Raw genomic sequence first — 8608 nt, 5'->3', positions numbered from 1 at the left:
CATCGTTCTGCAGACTCGGTTCATCAAATCCATGAACACTGCTGGCGCATTGGTGAGCCCAAACGGCATCACCACGAACTCGTAATGACCATAACGAGTCCGAAAAGCGGTTTTCTCTACGTCTTCCTCCCTCACCCTGACCTGGTGATATCCTGACCTCAAATCAATCTTGGAAAACTAAGATGCACCCTGCAGTTGATCGAAAAGATCATCTATCCTCAGGAGTGGATAACAGTTCTTCACTGTTAACTTGTTCAACTCTCTATAGTCAATGCACATCCTGTGCGAACCGTCCTTCTTCCTGACGAAAAGGATTGGTGCTCCCCAAGGTGAACTACTCGGGCGAATAAAATGCTTACCCAGCAGTTCCTGAAACTGAGATGACAACTCCTACATCTCTGGCGGTGTCAGTCGGTACGGCGCCTTAGCGATAGGGGCCGCACCCGGCACTAGATCAATCTTGAACTCAACCTGACTCTCCGGAGGCACTCCGGGTAACTCCTTCGGAAACACGTCAGCAAACTCTCTAACTACAGGGACCTCCGAAATTGAGGGTTGATTCCTATTCCACGTATCCACCAGGTACACTAAATAACCGGTACACCCGTGCTGTATATATTGTCGAACCCTGGCTGCCAAACAAAACGTTGATCCTATCCTGGTGCCCTCGCCATATATCACCAGTTCTCCCCCACATGGGGTTCGAACTACCACTCATTGCCCTTGCAATCGATCATGGCGCCAAATCGACTGAGCCAATCCATCCCTACGATCACGCACACTTCGGCCATGGGAATAGGAATCAAATCTATCGGGAAGGGCACCCCTAAAATCTCCAACTCGGATCCCTGGTAGACCGAAGAAGCAGAAACCCCGTGCTCATTGACGATCGAGACTCGCAACGGGCACTCAAGCTCCTCTACCGTCACACTAAACCCTCTACTGAAAACCCAAGATACGAACGACCGAATCTCCCCCGAGTCAAATAATACCAGAGTAGGCAAAGAATTCACTAAAAACTTACCTAATCACAGGTACAACCAATAAGCATATCACAAAAACAATAACTGAGACAGAAACGTACCAGCAACCACATCCGGTGCCGCCTTGGCCTCCTCGGTCGTGAGCTGGAAGGCGCAACCCTGAGCCTTCGGAGGCTCCACCTTGACTGGCCTCCCATCTCCAATCCTCACAGTAGCTGGCGCGGGACCCTGCACCGGCTTGGCGGCGAGCTGCGGATAGTTGGTCTTCACATGACCAACCTGATGACAATGGTAACAAATCGTCATATTTGTTGAAGGGGCAGACTGACGGCAGACCCTGGCATAGTGCCCCTCCTTGCCACATTTGTGGCACCCACCTCCTGCACGACAAACTCCCGAATGACCCCTGCCACACTTTCCACAAGTGCGGCTTTGCTGACTCCCAGCCCGAGTATCAGCGGTCTTAAACCGCTTAGGCGCCGGCTGAGACTGTACTGGTGCCTGACTCTGCTCCTTCAACTGCAACTCTAACTCCAACTCACGCCGCCTCGCGGCTTCCTGAAGATCCAGTAGGGTATCACATCGCTGTGTAGACACAAACTGTCGAATATCAGTCTTGAGCATACTCAGATAACGAGTCATCTGAGACTGCTCTGAAGCAAACTCTGGGCAAAACATAGCCCTCTCCGTGAACATACGGGTAATCTCCATCACAGATTCCCCATCCTGTCTCAATGTCAAAAACTCCTGAGCAAGTCGATCCCGCTCAACGCGTGGAATGTAGTGGGTGCGGCACATATCCCGGAACTGCTCCCAAGTAACATCAGTTCGCTGATCATCAGTATACAACCCTGTCGTCAACCTCTACCAGTCCTTTGCCCCAAGCCTCAGCAGGTTCAGGGCACACCTGACCTTCTGGTCAGCAGGACATGAACACGTGAAGAAACATCCCTCCACGTCAGATAACCACCTCATAGCCCTGATCGCATCGTGTGTACCATCAAATGCCAGGGGCTTCGTATTATCGAAGTCCCGGTACTGGAAAGCCCTGTTGGCTCCTCCTTCAATCATTGTCGCAGTTACAACCGAAGTGGCTGCAGCGGCAGCTATCTCTGCTAGAGCTGCATATCGCTCATCAAAGTACTCAACCATCGCGGTCTTAATCGACCCAAACATCTCTGGCAGCTGCGCTCTGAACGCTGCAACAATCTCATCGTGCATAATCTCCTGGATCTTGGCATCCAACTCCTCGGTCCCTATCTGTACCATGGGCTCAGGTGCTACCGACACCTCCAACCCTCTGTCTCCCGACCCTGATCCTGATCTGGATCCAGAAGCAACACGTCTCGTCACCACCATATTGGAGTATATACAAGTCATCAGATAAATAACATAATATCCGGAGACCAAAACCCACAAACCCTAGGGGTTGTGATTTCCTTGCTACGTGTATGGGTCATGTGCTTTCAGTAGAATGGGCCCATACTACCTTCAACACCTACCCGTATTTGTCTCAAGTATCACCACAACTCCCTAACAATATTGTCAACATAGAAATGCGCTCAACCCTCACTTCTAGAGGAATATCAACTATCTCACATCTAGCCTCACCACTTCTCATGACTTACACATCCATGAAACTTACATCATCCCCTGCAACGCTAGTGTATGCTAGCTGCACATAACGCTGGACCCAATAGACTTTCGAATATCCTATCCTACCCGAAGGCCGAATCAACATTCTTAGGCTATAAGGTCTTCATTATGCACAGCCGTGGTGCATACACTAAACATCTACAGTTATGATGTCAATTCCATATACAAGAAACCCTAGGCTAATAGGCATCATATAATCAAGCAAATCTACCATGCGATTCGTGAAGATCCCTAGCCTAGCACTAGCATGTTGTTCTAACATATCAAAATATCAAATAACTGTATGGTATTTTGGGGTTCACTTACAGGCTCCGACCGATCGTACCCTCTGCATCCTCCATCCTTTATTTTGAAAACCATTTTAGAATTTATTTCGAAAATTTCTTTGATTTGAGACTAAGTTCACACGTGTGTTTTCCCCAATTCACTCAAACCAAGGCTCTGATACCAACTTGTAACACCTATAAATTTTTACGCCAAATTTAAACTTTTCAAGCATAAATAAAACCAGATAGTAACAGTTTACAAAACATTTTTATCAATATCCATCAGAGTGTCCCAAAACAAGATCATAAGGATGAGGAGCGGTACGGTCATGCCTTTGCCTTGCCATGATCTCCTCCTGAAGTACCTGAAACAATAAACTACAAACTGTAAGCCCGAGGGCTTAGTGAATTACCCCCAAAATACCAATACCACACTGAAATACTAAATCTGTAACCACAAATCGACAACATGCATACTGGGCCATTGGCCTGACTGGGCCGCCCTCCAAGGCCTACAATCTATTGAATCTACACCGAGCCTTCGGCATGACTGGACCGCCACGTGGGCCTACAGTCTCCCCGGACCGCTGATAGGGTATGTTGGCCTTCAGCACAAAGTAGGACCGCCTCAACCCAAATCAACAAGAAAATAACCATGTGCGCATACAAGCATTTACTAGCATATACAAAACAACGAACATATATGTCTCACTGATTACCACACATAGCAATCTCTCATAACTAGAGCACTGACCTAGCAAGTCACTAACATAGCAATCCCTACGGATCTTAAGAACATAACATATAGTCTATCCTGATTCTGATCTAACGAATCATATCCACATGTAGCATATCATAACGATAACAACTAAAGGTCCGACCTTGGTGCCTTAGACCCTATCGATATTGTGAGGATAACTCACCTCACAGATGTCGACTCGAAAGGTAAACTCCAATTATCGGATCACTTGACACAGGCTCCACCACCTATTATCATAGTACAACATACCCATAAGTCTCTAACCTTTTAAGGTACTCCATAACCCACTAGTCAACCCCTGGTCAAAGTCAAAGTCCTCAGTTAAGGTCAACAGTCCATGTTGACCTCAACTCGTCGAGTACCCTCGGCTACTCGCCGAGTTCCTTGAAGCACATTCAAACTCGTCGAGTTCCTTCGATTCTCAATCAAACTCTAAGGCCACCCGTGGAGTTTCCTCCTTGCAACTCCACGGATACACACGCATACATATCCTGGAGAAAATTCATCCGACTTGCCGAGTTGTTCTTCAACTCGTCGAGTCTATGGAAATCTTCATCGGACTCGCCGAGTTGTTCATCCAACTCGTCGAGTTCTCATCCATCTTCATGTGACTTGCCGAGTCAACCTTGCGACTCGCCGAGTCCATTCAGTCCTTTTTCCATACAGACTTGTTTTGAGCCATGCAGCGGCTCAAAATCACAGATCCAAGCTTCTAGGGCATGCTTATCACGTAAAGTTGCAAACTTTATGTGCATGTATGGCTATAAAGGCTCTAAATGCCTATTTTAAGTTCTTAATGGAGCTTCATGCTCAAGAGGGACCTCAATCATGACCAAAACTGTAACTTTATGCTTCTAGAATCCCTGGAGGGTCCAAGAAATCTTATTTAAAACAATACCTGAGAATCGGGGCGTTACATATAGAATTAACCACTAAAGGTCCTTTAAGTTATTCTGGTTTAATAACATGGATTAAACCCTTTTACTGATAAATTTCTAGTTTAGCCTACTAAATGTTCTATCTGAAAAGTATGTTTTTGTACTAGAGAATGGTATACTGAATTTGTATGCTATGACCTGACCCATACTTGGTACTCCTTATGATTACTTGATGTATAAGGAATATATATATATATATATATATATATATATATATATATATATATATATATATATAGCTAAGATCGAATAGATAGTAGACTTGGTGAATCTTCTCTAAGCCCACAACCAAACAAAGAACAGGAAATGAAGCGGAAAGCACACATCCTACTATCTGCCGGACTCGATTAATATATATCCTTCATGTATCTCCCGAAGAATCATAAAGTTAGCAATATAGGCCCCTTTTTTACTGTATGTACTAAGACTCAACTGTACTATTTGTCTTTTGTAAGTTTTCCCAAGTTTAAGACTATCTTTACTAGAAAATAGTTTGCATTACCTTTTGTGTGAGAAGATCACTATATGAATGTAATGGGAAAATCAAAGTATTCAGTAATATTGTATAAGTAATTACTGAAGCACTTACTACCTTATAACCAATTTGTAAATTAAGGTTAAAGTGTGATGTGGTTATAACCATACTGATATGACATGTGTTTAACACGACGACCTACTGGAGCCGAAACTGATGTGACATTTGTCACCCATAGACTTGCAAGTCCCACTATAGCTAGCAGGAAGGTGTGGGGTGTCAATCTCGTATAGATCTATACACAAACTCGTGCTCTCCCTCCAGGAGACTCTGGTTACAAAACGCGACCTAACAAGTATATTGCTAAGCCTTAAAGTAGTGGTTTCACATTATTGTTATCTTGTTCTTGTTATTGTATGTTCCTTCTGTTCATGTTATTGTATGTTCCTCCCTGTTTCTCTTTACAGTATGTTCTTTATGTTTCTCGTTATAGTATGTTCTGAACCCCTAAACTATACCTATTATAGTTTACTGGTATGTTTGTTTTGAACTGTCTCTAATTTGTAGAAAAGACTCGATTATCTACTGAGTTATGCTCGTACTTTAAAAACAGAGTTTTATAAACAATAAAGTAACATAACTTAAAGGGAGTTTTTGAAATGATTTTGATCACTTATAAAAGCATAAAAAATCCTTTAATGTAATGGTTATCACAGATAAATATTTACACAATTAACATAGTGTTCAACTTGTATTCCCCCCTTAAAAGCATTTAAAACATTTAAAAGATTAATTATAGGGGTATGAACTCACCTTATGTGGGTGATTCAATTGAAAATTCGCGTAAGGATGAGAAGTTCCACGAATGAGTTCCCGAGACACAAACGAGTCCTAAATGACATATAATGGCATATATAGGCATGTAATTAGTGTTTGAAACAACTAACATGCAAGGAAACAACCTTAGGGACTAGGAAACACTCGAAATGAAGTGTTACAATCACATGTGATTGAGTAAAGGGAGTTTACAGCCAAAGGAAAGTGTGTCCACGGCCACACTTGAGTTTACGGCCAAAGGAAAGTGTGTTCACGACCAAACTTGATTTTACGTCCAAAGGAAGGATTGTTCACAGTCCTATCAAGCATCTTTGAAGGGTTCACGGCCGTAAACCCTTCAAGATCTTGAAGATCTTGAAGATCTTACTCAAAGTGGTTGTTTCATGGGTGGAATTCAAGGGCTTCTAATGGAAAACAAGATGAAAGAAGAAATACTCACACTTTGGATGACTTTAGGGTGTTCACGGCCCAAGAACAAGTGTGTGTTCTTGTTGAAAGATGATGATCTTGAAGATCTAGACCAAAAGTGATGAATTCATGGATGAAATCAAAGGGTTTCACAAGATCAAGAAGGATATCAAGAAACAATGGAAGAATAACTTACACTTTTGAAGATCAAGGAGGATATCCTTGATGATACTTGAGAGAGAATGGAAGTTCTTGACTTGAAATTGTGAGAAATGATAAAAAATGAAGGGATATCATCTTTATGGAAGGAGTTCACGGCTAGGAGGATGTTTACGGTCGTGAATAGAGTTTACGGCCGTAAACCCCACGTGGTTGGCTTTCTGGTTCGGGTGCAGCCTTCTGATCTCGAGCTAATACTTCCTAATACTCAATCCTTAAGTGTACTAGGCTTAGAACTCATTAGAATGAACCTTAACAAGGCTAGAGGGCAATATAATTAAGTCTGACTTTTGGTTGATTCAATTGATTTTACAAGATAAAAATTTCCGGGTTGTCACATAAATGATTCGAATTTAGTAAGTGTTATATTATCTATTGTTCAAATTAGTTATAATGTTACATTAATAATTGTCTAAATGTAATAATAATTATTTTTAGTTAATATAAATGACAAAAATATTTTCAATGACATATGATGACTAAAAGGTTAACTTTATAATTTTATTTCGCGTAACGCGCGAATATTCGTCTAGTTTAATATACGGCTTTGTGATATGGTCTCGAGTTGGCTACACGTAGGGCCTAGGTGGCAAGGTCACTTACGCGTGAACACCACCCCGAGTGCGCGTAGGTGCCTTGTGGCGTAGCCTCTGCCACTGACAAAGACGACGAATCAAATTGAGAGAGAGAGAGAGGGTAACGGTTGCTTTTTTGACCATTTATGGAGTTTACCAAAAAAAAAAGTTAAATTTAAATTTATATAAAATCTTTTATCTCTCTCTCTCTCTCACTCTCTCTCTCTATATGTATATATATATATATATATATACACACACACACACTACACTTTCACTCTTCATTTTACATTTCTAAATCAAAAAAAAAATCTCCTACTTTCTTTCTTTTTTCTTCAAAAAATGGATCCAAACCAAAATACTCCACCCACTCCAAACACCCCAAACACTCCAAGTGATTATCAAACATATATGCAATTGTTGAATTCTCCAATCCAACAACAACCTTTATTCATTAACCTTCCATACAACCCACAATTCTTCCAACAACAACGACCACAACAACAATTCGCCCAACCTCAATTCATTCCCCAATTTCAAGGTTTTTATCAACAAGTTTCTCCACAACTCCAAACACAAACATCTCAAGTCCCATTATCTCAATCCCGAACCGTGAACCTCAACAACGACGATGAACTGGTCCAAGAAACACCACAACCATCTCAAAGAAGGCAACCTAAAGGAAAAGGGAAAAAGAAAGCAACGACTTGGAATGAAGAAGAGGAATAAGCTTTAGCAAAAGCTTGGATTTTCATATCATGTGACTCGAGAAGAGGCAACGCACAATTTGGAGAAAGTGTTTGGAATCGTGTTTTGGATCACTTTCACGCACTACTTGGAAGGAAAACGGATCAGTCGTACGATGCGGTCAACGGAAAATGGCGTGATCTTCGTGCGATTTGCACAAAGTTTAACGACGTATTTGAAAATCTAAAAATATGCATAAAAGTGGTTCCAACGATTTCAACATTTTATCAACCGTGTGCTACCAATTCAAAGTTACCAACAATGGTAAACCATTTGGTCACCAAAACGTGTGGGAAGTTTGCCGTAACGGTCCAAAATGGGTCCTTAATCCGAAGACATCGCATTCAGGCTCGACCACTGGCTCCAACAAAAGACCAAGAACTTCTAATTCGGACACAGGTTTTGGGCTAGACCTCAATGATGACATCGATGTTGTCGATGGAGAGGGTCCACCGGAAGTCCAACTCTGTCGATCACCTGGAAGAGACAAAGCAAAACGGGCGGCGTCTTCAAGCGGAAAAGCAACCGCAACTAGCAACGACGAACTTGTGGAATCCATAGATAAAACTTTAAGTTTTCTAAAAAGAAAATACGAATCAATGGTGGAATCTCGTCGCCAAAAAATCGCTCTTACCGATCTTCAAATCATAAATACAAAGTCCATACCCGATCTCGACCTGGAAAATCTCACGACATTTCTCAAAATCCAACAAGTCCGTGATAAATATGGAAAGTAGGTTATAA

The sequence above is a fragment of the Lactuca sativa genome, chromosome 7, assembly GCF_002870075.4.
Source record: "Lactuca sativa cultivar Salinas chromosome 7, Lsat_Salinas_v11, whole genome shotgun sequence".
Lineage (NCBI taxonomy): Eukaryota > Viridiplantae > Streptophyta > Magnoliopsida > Asterales > Asteraceae > Lactuca > Lactuca sativa.
This window is presented reverse-complemented; position numbering follows the sequence as displayed.